Consider the following 12,180-nt stretch of genomic DNA (forward strand, 5'->3'; position numbering starts at 1 on the left):
AGAGATATAGAGGTAATTTTAGACCAGCTACCTGAATCATTTTTAATAGGCAGTGATTTTAACGCACATAACATGTTGGGGGGGGGTAGTAAAACAACTGACACCAGGGGTTAAACACTTGTAGATTTTATCCTAACCAACGACATATGCTTTTAAGCACCGGTGCGGCAACTTACTACTGCCCAAGCACAGGAGCTATGAGTTGCCTAGATCTGTCACTGTGCTCTCCATCTCTTTTTGGCAATTTTCAGTAGAGTTTTATTGAGAACACCTATGGTAGTGGTCATATGCCTGCTATCATGAAAAGAACATTCCCTTTTCTTACCATCCCACTGAGGCCACCCCGTTGGAAACTTCATCTAGCAGACTGGCCTCTCTTTACTGAAAAAGCCACTTTGGATAACATATCAGATGAGTTAACCATAGACGAAATGAATGACAAGATCACCGCCTGTATACATGCTGCAGCAGCAGAAGCAATCCCACAATCGTCTGGCTTCCTAAGAAAAAACCTAAAGCTATGGTGGACGAAGGAATGTACGCAAACAAAAAAACTAAAAAACAAATCGTGGGGTATGTTTCGGCGATACCCAACACAAGATAATCTACTCTCTTTCAAAAAAGCAAAAGCTAAAGCCAGGTGCATACGCAGACATGCCGAAAGAGAGTCCTGGAAAAATTGTGTCTCGTCAATAAATATCTCGATAAATTAAAAAAAAATGTGGGATCAGGTTCGGAAGTTTAGAGGCGACTACGCTCCTTACACGATACCCATACTTTCACCCCTAGACACAGACAAATTTAGTAGAAAAAGCAGACATATTAGGGCAGCATTTTCATGATATGTCAAGCTCGGTAAACTATTCTGCTGCATTTCTAAAATATAAGCAATAAGCGGAAAAACTGACACTTCCGAGCACTGGAAGTTCAGCGATATCGTATAATGCCACATTAACACTACTAGAAATCAATACAGTACTTACCACTGACAAAAAAACAGCACCTGGTCCGGACAGAGTACATTACGCAATGCTCGCTCATATATCTCCACAGAAGTCAGAGTTACTGGTCATCAAGCCAAGAAGAAAGAAAGGAGACCAAGAGAACGTCCGCATCACCATCGACGGGACGACCATAACGCCAACCACGCAAGCACGTATCCTGGGTGTCATCTTCCAGAACAATGGCAAGGCGGGGGCGTCGATCGACAAAATCAAGGTTTCAACGGAACAAATTTCGAACATGATCGGAAGAGTCACAAACAGGCAAAGGGATTGAAGGAGGACGATGCACTGACGCTCGTCCAGGCCTTCGTGACGTCCCGCATCGTTTCCGCGGCGCCGTACCTCAAGTTACTGAAGAAAGAGAGGGACCAGTTCAATGTCATTATACGGAAGGCAACCAAGATGGCGCTGGGCATTCCGAAGCATTCTTCAACGGACAAGGTTCTCGGCGTGACTAAGCACAACGCCGTCGAAGAGTAAATGGAAGCTCATCTGTCTAATCAAAGAGTTCGACTCAGTCAAGCGTCGGCGGGACGTCGCGTTCTTGCCAAGTTGGGCTGGCAAGAGGCAGAACGGAAGGAAACGGGGCCGTTACCCAGGGTGTGCGCGCATAAAATCGACAGTAAGCCATTGCCTCGAAGCATGAGGTCGGGTCGTAACGACAGCCCCAGAGCGGCTCGTATAGAGGCCTTGACGGAGACTTTCGGTCAAATAGTAGTCCTCCATAAAAAAAGCAACGAAATCCCAATAAAGAAAGGCGTCAGGCAGGGAGATACGATCTCTCCAATGCTATTTACAGCGTGTTTACAGGAGGTATTCAGAGACCTGGATTGGGAAGAATTGGGAATAAGAGTTAATGGAGAATACCTTAGTAACTTGCGATTCGCTGATGATATTGCCTTGCTTATTAACTCAGGGCACCAACTGTAATGCATGCTCACTGACCTGGAGAGGCAAAGCCGAAGGGTGGGTCTAAAAATTTATCTGCAGAAAACTAAAGTAATGTTTAACAGCCTCGGAAGAGAACAGCAGTTTACGATAGGTAGCGAGGCACTGGAAGTGGTAAAGGAATACATTTACTTAGGGCCGGTAGTGACGGCGGATCCGGATCATGAGACGGAAATAATCAGAAGAATAAGAATGGGCTGGGGTGCGTTTGGCAGGCATTCCCAGATCACGAACAGCAGGTTGCCATTATCCCTCAAGAGAAAAGTATATAACAGCTTTGTCTTACCAGTACTCACGTACGGGGCAGAAACCTGGAGGCTTACGAAAAGGGTTCTACTGAAATTGAGAACGACGCAACGAGCTATGGAAAGAAGAATGATGAAGGTAACGTTAAGGGATAAGAAAAGAGCAGATTGGGTGACAGAACAAACGCGAGTTAATGACATCTTAGTTGAAATCAAGAAAAAGAAATGGGCATGGGCAGGACATGTAATGAGGAGGGAAGATAACCGATGGTCATTAAGGGTTACGGACTGGATTCCAAGGAAAGGGAAGCGTAGCAGAGGGCGGCAGAAAGTTAGGTGGACGGATGAGATGAAGTTTGCAGGAACAACATGGCCACAATTAGTACATGACCGGGGCAGTTGGAGAAGTATGGGTGAGGCCTTTGCCCTGCAGTGGGTGTAACTGGGCTGATGATGATGATGAGTAGAAGAGAAAGAGGTGGTCACTCTCTTCACAGACGCTTCGTTAGCCAAGTTTTCATCGAAAGCCACGCCGGCAGATACGATGCAGTATGTGCTCGTAACCTGCGCCTCCATCAAGACGTCTTTTCCGGAGGTGGCAGAAGAGGCCGCGATAGCGCTAGCACTCGCGCAGCCCAAGGTGGGAAGAATTGTCACTGACTCGCAAAAGGCGTATACCAGCTACATAAAGGGGTGGGTGTCTCTTGCGGTACTAGATATTCTCAAGAGTAAACGCGACGTACCTGAAAGGAAAGTTGAGTTGATATGGACACCGGCTCTCTCTGTGTTGGAGGGCAGCGAACTTGTCCACCAGTTCGCTCGAGAGATGGAGCACCGGGTAGAGGAAGGTGAGCCACAGTCCATAATTAGTTATAGGGACATTACGAGCCATTACAAGAAGGAGAGGTGCCGTTACCCTGATCCTCTCAAATCGCTTAGCAGAGAACAGCAAGCGATATACAGGCAGATACAGGCAGGATCCTTCACGCACTCTTACCTTTAAAACAAGATGTACCCGGGAAGGTACGAGAAGGAATGTAATTTCTGCAAAACTCAGTTAGGCACGCTCCAACACGTCATTGGCGTATGCGATTTCATCAAGGCAATCCCCCCACCTCTTACCTGCCCCACTACCCTACCCCATCCCTCATCCACCCTTACCGAGCGATGGGAGACCTTGCTAACCAGCACAGCCCTGGAAGACCAGCTCGTCGTGATCTCCAGGGGCCAGGCGACTAGGGAAGCATATGGGTCCCGTGAAGAGGGAACCACTTCCATCGACCGCGTCTAAGATGTCGAGCTCGGCTCAATAAAGTTGTTTCTCTCTCTATCTCCTAATGCAGTAGAAACCTTGCTTCGTTGTTTAAATATAATCTGGGAAACGGGAAAAAGGCGGAAAAAGTGGAAGAAAGCCATCATTATCCCTTTCTTGAAAGCTGGAAAACCTCCCACAACAGGAACCAACTACAGGCCTATAGCACTCACAAGTTGTCTTGCAAAGTCTTATGAAGCCATTATAAAGATAAGATTGACATACGTCCTCCAAACGGAGAACCTGCTAGATAACCATCAGTTTCTGTACAAGAAAGGTTGCTCGACAACGGACCACCTAGTCCGGCTAGAACACGAGATACGTGCGGCCTTTCTAAACAAGCAGTATTGTCTCACTGTTTTCTTTGATCTAGAAAAGGCGTGCGACACAACATGGAGGTTTAGTATTTATTTATTTTATTTATTGAATACTGCGGACACGTGGTCCAAGCAGGGAGGGCGACATATGGTACTTACAAAGAAAATCAGATTGACAAAACAAACAGAACAATGAAAAACAAGATTAGGAAGTAGATTCAATTTATACAATTCCATTCGGTTACAGTTCGAGGAAAAAAAGAAAACTTATATGTGTTTGTTCTTGCAAAGTAAGGGGTTAAGGCATCATGTCTGCGGTGGCGTGTAGTTCTGGTCGATAACTGCGATAAATGTTCAGATGGATCAAGGGATAAATTGTTAGTGTGAAGTAGTTTAAGGAATTCAAGTCTCTGTTTTTTTCTTCTAAGTTCGAGTGGTTCAAGGTTGTTAATTTTCATAAGTTCGGTGGGGGAATCACATCTGGAAAGTTTGTTAAATATAATTCTGACCGCTTTTCTCTGAATTCTCTTAAGGCTATTGATATTAGTTTTTGTGTATGGATCCCAAACTATGCAAGCATATTCGAGCTTAGGTCTAATTAGGGAGATGTAGCATAGCATTTTAACGTTAGGTGGGGCTTTCTTAAGTTTGTGTCTGAGCAGGCATAGTTTTCTGAAGGCTGAAGCGCAAGTGTTAGTTATGTGATCATTCCATGATAGTGAATTGTTAAGGGTCACTCCTAGGTATTTATAGCTAGTGACTTCACGAAGAGGTGATGGACCTAACTTATATGTATAAAGCAGGGGTGATTTCTTATGTGTCATTTCTTATGTGAGAAACGAAAACCGTTTTCAGACGCCCACTGCATTAGTTTGTTTAATATGATTTCGATTTGCCGTTCGCAGGATGTCAGGTTCGATGCACGACACGCAATTTGTAGATCGTCCACATATAATGAATGAATTACAGAAGATGGAATTACCTTATTGACCTAGTTCATATTCACAACAAACAATGTTGTGCTTAATACGCATCCTTGTGGCACACCATTTTCCTGAATGATTACACGTGACAGCGCCGTTCCTAAACGCACCTGGAATGTTCGGTCCGACATGGAATCGGCTAGACCTTTGAGCATTCTACCTCGGATTCCTAAACCTGCTAAGTCCCTATAGGAATCCGAGGTAGAATGCTCAAAGGACTAGCCGATTTCATGTCGGACCGAACATTCCAGGTGCGTTTAGGAACGGCGCTGTCACGTGTAATCATTCAGGAAAATGGTGTGCCACAAGGATGCGTATTAAACACAACATTGTTTGTTGTGAAAATGAACTAGGTCAATAAGGTAATTCCATCTTCTGTAATTCATTCATTATATGTGGATGATCTACAAATTGCGTGTCGTGCATCGAACCTGACATCCTGCGAACGGCAAATTCAAATCATATTAAACAAGGTAATGCAATGGGCGTCTGAAAACGGTTTTCGTTTCTCAAGTGAAAAGCTATTAGTGTTGTCTTTACATAAAAAAGGGGCCTACAACCAGATCCCACCCTTAAGCTACAAGAAGCCACACTACCAGTAAAACAAGAACACAAGTTTCTGGGTGTTGTGTTTGATAAAAGCTGAACTTTCTCGCTGACATAAAGAGCCTTAAAATAAAAGCAAACGATGCACTTAACGTCCTCAAAATCCTGTCCCAGAAGCGCTTGGGCTCTGACCGTGAATGCCTGCTACGCATCTACCGTACTTTGGTGCGCAGTATATTAGATTATGGTAGCATAATATACGGTTCAGCCAAACAGTCTTACGTCCGACGACTTGATCCAGTTCATAACCTTGGACTACGACTGGCAAGTGGTGCTTACCGAACATCGCCTGTCCAGAGTATCTATGTTGACTGTAATGAACCTCCTTTACAGCAGCGCAGAGTGCTACTAACTTTTTCTTACGTACTCAGAATTCAGTCCTCACCACAAAACATATGCTTCAACATTGTCACACAGTGTAACTCACGCTTACACTATACAAACAAACGAAATATGATTAAGCCGCTTGTCCTACGATATGATGAATATGTTCGGGATTTTGTCATTCCTCGCGAAGTCCTCCAGGTTGCCACAAAGCCACAGCGTTTGGCCCCATGGTACCGTTTTAAACCGTTATGTGACTGGACTGTGGCGCATTTACAGAAGGAAGAAACCCCACACGAACACGTTATACAAGAATTCCGCTTTCTACAGGACAAATATCAAAATTACACGGAATTTTACACAGATGGCTTTAAAACAAAAGAACAAGTGGGCGTTGGGGCCGTAACAGAACATTAAGAAAGAAGTATTCGTTTGCCACAGCACGCGTCTGTCTACACAGCTGAAGTCTATGGAATATGGACTGTTATTAAAAAGATCATCGCTGAAAAACACGAAAACACAATCATATACACTGATTCATTAGGCACGCTGGAGGCTCTTCACATGAAATCCGAATGTGAACCCCTGATAGGGGATATCTTAAACATAACAATAAACAAATACGGCAGGTCAATTAGGTTTTGCTGGGTACCAAGCCATGTTGGTATACCGGGTAACGAAGCAGCGGACAGATGCGCATCAATGGCAGCGTACAAAGACATAATAAATACAACACTTCCATATAAACATAGTATCCGTGCCATTAGGAAGGCCTTAACGTCAAAGTGGCAACACGAATGGGACCATTGTACAGAAAACAAGCTACATCTTATTAAACCTGTAATTGGCGAGTGGAAATCATGCAGCAGTTACCAGTAACGGTTCTACGAGGTGATCTTGTGTCGACTTCGAATTGGACACACACATTTGACGCACAATTTCCTCCTCCAAAAAGGACACCCGCCAACCTTCGAAAAATGCCTTGAACTTCGTAGTCATACACATCCTAATAACATGTCCAGACATCGACACACTGAGATGGAGGTTTTTACACAGACTGTATAATTTGCACACTCCATTACACCCTGCCCTTTTACTAGCAGATGATCCCTTAGCGCCATTTGTTAACCTGTTCGACGTTTTAGAAAAAACTGGTGATTTACACCAACTATAATGTAATACAGCTTTACCTACTCTAACATTGCGTTTAATTTTGTCTTGTGTCTGGCGCAGCATGGCGTTAGTTGCCTTTGTGCCATTAAACCCAAACTAACGAACTAACCAACCATCTTCTCGTTCCGAATTGAGACAGCTCTTTGAAACGCTCGGCGCATGCGCCCCGTGTCACTTCCTCGTCTTGCGACAGCTCGCGCTTTGAGGCGCCGTGTTAGACTGTACTATCTCCGGGATCGGCCCTCGTTCGTAGCGAGTTACGCTGCGTAGGAACTGCGACCTTGAACCAGCTTCACGATCATGGAATTTCATGATGTTTTAACATTTGTTCGCCGGCGCAATAATGTCATCGTCGTTTTAGCATGCACGAGATGGCAGAGCCGCAGGTAAAATCCAAAATGCGCACGTTTCAAGGAGCAGATGAATGCGAACTTTACCTGCAAACCCGGTGGCGCCGCGCGTGTGGAGTTCCCTGAAAGTACATGCAGCAGCAGCAGCGCAGTTGGTGGCGATAAGACAGGCGCTGGCACTAGCGACGCTCCCTCTGAGCTACAGCGTACTAGACAATGATCAAGTGGGCCGAAAGGCGCTTTCTCGCTCAGGTGCCGAGTGTGGAAAAATTGCGGTAGGGCTCTGCGACCGAAATGGATTGGGGCGGAGACGCGCTTCGCGGCACATTCAACGTCATGTCGCGGCGGGCGCTGAGACTGATTACACACGCACGCTCTTATTATGGTGCTTTATTCCAAATGCAAATTTATATTGACACCTTTTTGCTACGTATATACATTGTAGGCATGCGTAAAACAGCGTGGCGTCTTAAATTTTGCTGTCGTTGTCAAGTGCGTCGTCTGCTGGCGAGCGCGCGTTCGTTGCGAGTACGCTGGCCAGCGCCTCGGTATTTTCTCATGAAAGTCTGTGCAGTAAAATTGTTCATGGTTTTAGTTGCTTTGGAGGGCACGTGACTCTTGCTGGCCGGAACAATTGTAGTTTTAGCCAGGTGAACAGCTATATTTAGCCTTGTTTTTTAAAAGCAACACGTAATTTTTGCCATAGAAGCCGCCTATCTGCAAAATGAAGTTACGTAAGCAAATTGTAAATAAAGGGAAAATCAGACATCCACCCATTCAGAGAAATTGGTACAAAGGAAACCCATGCGGGTTCCTCGAAAGAAAAGGCATGCAGTTGAAGAGAAATTCGTCCTGGTCCCGGACTCGAACCCGGGACCACCGTCTTTCCGGGGCAGCCGCTCTACCATCTGAGCTAACCAGGCGTCTAGCAGGTAGCAGGACAAAGTCGAACTTGTCAACAAGACCTTGCGGATTTCCTCAGAACTATTAAGTTAAACTCTTGCCTTTGCTTCGAGTTGTTGACAAATTAGACTGCGCCCTGCCGCCTGCTAGCCGCCTGGTTAGCTCAGATGGTAGAGCGGCTGCCCCAGAAAGGCGGTGGTCCCGGGTTCGAGTCCCGGACCAGAACGAATTTCTCTTCACCTGCGAGGCTTTTCTTTCGGGGAACCCATATGGGTTTTCTTTGTACCAATAGCTATGAACGGGGGATGTCTCATTTTCCCTTTAATAATTAGTTCTCTCCACTTTGCGACTTTCCGAAGAACCATTACGTAAGAAACTTTTATTGATATCGGGCCATTTTACGTGCTCTTCTTGTTGGTAGAATATTGGTCAGGGACAATGAACAAATAAAACAATATTATAGTGAAATAAACCAAATTTATTAACTGCCTTGCGTGAAGAGATGCCGATGACCAATGCAGTTTTAGAGAAATCTAAAGGTACATAGACATATATATCCATGACATACATCTAAGACAAATTATAAAATATAAGAGCGCTCATTGAAAAAGGGAAGACTCTCGACCTGAATAAGCGTTTTTCTTTTAAAAACTGCACCAGCCCCTGAAGAAATACTCGACTTTACGAGAAAAAGAATCAAGGCAATTGTTGGGCGTTAATATGAACAACAGTGTTAAGGAAAAAATATTGCCTATGTTCTCAAATTGAATCGGCGAGACCGGGAAGTCTTTGCAAGTGTAATCTCAGTGGCAAACATTTTTTGACAGTCTCACCATATCTGCTACCCATTAAAACTGGGTGCCCGGTGTGGTACAACACTTATCGTCTTCAACGAACACAGCAGATCTACAAATATATCTACGTGTGTGTGAGCCATGCCGTTCCTTTAATTGCCTAATTATTGTGCTAATGATAGTGCACCGGATAAGTGAAAGCGACTGTATTTAATACAGAAGTTGTTTAATTGAGCGGACGTATATTTTGGAATCGAATTACACTTAGCTATGAAGTATGAGATAAGCGCGTAAATGTTAATCTCTGAAATCTGTCTCGAGAGTAATTTATTTCGTTTACACCCCTAAAAAAATGCCGAAGGACGCAGCTACCTTCTTTGTTTCTAATTAAACGAATTCGGGCGTTTTAGGTCTGGCGATGTGATTATGAGCCACCGTGTTCAGTTATCACAAACTGGGGTTCTTTAACGCGCTCCTAAACAGAAGTACACGAGTGTTTTTCCATTTCGTTGCCTTCAAATTCCGGGACCTGGTTTGAACCCGCGAGATCGAGTTTGGCAGCGCAACCCCACATTCACTATATACCCACTGATTAGGCTACCGCGACGCTTCCTTTTTTCTTTTTATTTCTTTTTCTTAAGCATGGACTGGACAAAAAATTTTCTCGCTGCTTACGGGCCAGAGATTGCCACATATAATAGCTGCCGAAAACTGTTTTTTGGTGCCCGAGGTCCTACCGCAATAAAAGAAACCATGCCAATTACTCCGCATTCTGTTACGCGAGGAAGACGGAAACATGAATGCAATGTTGCACCTCAATTTCTTTTTCTTTTTTCACAAGAATACTTCCCCTAAATTTGAGTGCAGGCAGGGCGCCGAATGGGGCTGATATGGTTTAATTGTTCGAAGCGGCAAGCAGGAAGGTTACGCATGTTTTTCCGTCAGCGTTTCGTAAGACTTACTGAAGGAAAACTATATGCGCGAAAATACACACGAGAGATACATGCTGCTTGAAGAACACGAAAAATATGTGTTATTCAAAGATATCCGTACAATAACATAGTAGAATGAAAGCCGAAACTGCGGCTGCAATGCACGCGCAATCACCGAGCGGCATTAAAAAAAAGAAATAAGAAAGGCAAAGAAAGGCATCTATTCCTACGGCATAAATACATGTCATAGGCGAATATAAACAACGTCTGAGCAGTCTGAATGCGTCCACCAGCGCACCAAGTAGTACGAATGACCCTTCCGAGAAAGATCGCAAGCAGTTTCCCATCGCCACCTGTTTGATGACCAGTCCAGTTCGATCGCAGCGCCGCCACAGTAGTTCGTCGTCGCGCGCTTCATCGGAAAGCATGCGCTGCCCCAGGCGCTCGTCCCCCTCAACCGCATCCTAGAACACTCGGCTTTGAGCATCGGACGCGCTGTGGGAACCGTGGGATGCAAGCGCGCACAGGCTGTAAACATACACCTGAGAGGTTTTCCAATTTCCTGCACCGCACCCTCTGTGTGGAAGGCAAACCTTTCTTTTTTATCCAAAGGCCGCGGCACTAAAGATCAAACAGCAAACGCGCTTTGAAATGGCAGCGGTCAGCCGCTTTACCCATTGACTTGCAAGAGCTTCGCATCCAGCAACAGCCGCAACAGTATGACAGCTCATCGCTCTCTCAGCGGCTGCTCCCGACTCTCGCCTTACAAGAAACATGCGATAAAATCCTTGTTACCCGCTGTGGTTGCTCGGTGGCTGTGGTGTTGGGCTGCTGAGCACGAGGTCGCGGGATCGAATCACGGCCACGGCGGCCACATTTCGATGGGGGGCGAAATGCGAAAACACTCGTGTACTTAGCTTTAGGTGCATGTTAAAGAACCCCAGATGGTCGAAATTTGGGGAGTCCTCCACTACGGCGTGCCTCATAATCAGAAAGTGGTTTTGGCAGGTAAAACCCATAATTTTATAATGTATAAAATCCTAGTTATGAAGCCTCGTCGAACTGTAGACTCCGAAACCTGAAGCTCTCGTATGTTCAGTGAAATAAAAGAAGGGTAAATGGAAAGAAGTACAAAGGTAACAGGCTAACATTATATCTTACGTCTCACCGCGTCACCTGCAAAGGCTTTGCAAACTATTTCAAAAATGTGATTTTATTCCGAAAATAAAGAAATCAGTAATAATTCTACATCTTAGGCACCGCTATAAACGTCAAGTTAGTGTTCGGGTGGGTGCGCGCGCATGCTTAACTCTGTTTTGAGGAGACATTTGCACTAGTGCGCATAGTGAACCGTTAGTTCTGTAGCGGCATTTTTGTAGGTCGTAATATGTGTTGATTACTCTACAAATTAGGTTGTCATTTAAAAATTTAGGAGGTTTCGTATGAGAAAAATTGTGATTAATTAGGAATTTTTGAGTGCAGTTATTTTGTATTGGAAAGCTTTTAATAACTAAATACGGTAGTGATGCTGTGAGCGGTGGTTTTCGAATCAGTTACTGGGTTACGGTTGTACCATAGAGAAAGAAATTCAACAAGAGGGGACGCACGGGGAGAAGTGGCAACAGGAAACACGGCACGGCTAGTGTTAATCTGATCCGTTAAGTTACGCGAGCATCGAAAAAGAAGAATGTGAAATGAACTAACAGAATGCGTTTTATTTATTTTTTTATTCTTTCCCCCTAAACAGACAGGCCACCGAAGTCAGCGAGGCCGGTTGCGCATGTGAAGTTCGCCTGCTCGGCGACCGGTCTCTTTTGGATGTAGCGTGTTTGTTGGGCTTCCGGCGTATTCTTACGTTCCTTCTGCACTTCGACACGGCACCACTGCACTATTGGACTATGGCAAGGTAAGAAATTTTGTTTGAAAGTCTGCGACGCATTTCAAACCCTTTTGGGTTTAATGGCACGGAACCGAGACTTGTGACGCCGTTAGCGAAGAACAGCTCCCCCGTCCTGGTGTAGGTAATTTGAGGTAATGACTCGTACTTGGAGATGTTTGCGACGCTTTCTATGAGGCCCAACATTACTATAACATTTTCAGTAGTTCTTTTTGCACTCTCGCAGCACCCGGCTTTGTGACGCAATTAGCGAAATGCACCTCGGCCATGTGACGCAGTTACGAGTGTACTGAATTTTACAGGGACAAGTTTCGGCGCATTCTATGACCCACAACAATATTATAGGTATTTTCGTTACTATTTGGGGTGTTTTTCATGCACAGTGGCGGCGC

At 45.0% G+C, this 12,180-nt stretch overlaps 1 non-coding gene across 1 annotated transcript; it reads left to right on the plus strand.

Annotated features, from left to right (window-relative positions):
• The first annotated feature begins 8,317 nt into the window (after nt 1-8,317).
• Nucleotides 8,318-8,392, plus strand: TRNAS-AGA (transfer RNA serine (anticodon AGA)). The gene has a single exon. It is a non-coding gene; the product is annotated as a tRNA-Ser (tRNA).
• The last annotated feature ends 3,788 nt before the right edge of the window (nt 8,393-12,180 follow it).

The sequence above is a fragment of the Dermacentor andersoni genome, chromosome 1 (genome assembly GCF_023375885.2).
Source record: "Dermacentor andersoni chromosome 1, qqDerAnde1_hic_scaffold, whole genome shotgun sequence".
NCBI classification, from domain to species: domain Eukaryota; kingdom Metazoa; phylum Arthropoda; class Arachnida; order Ixodida; family Ixodidae; genus Dermacentor; species Dermacentor andersoni.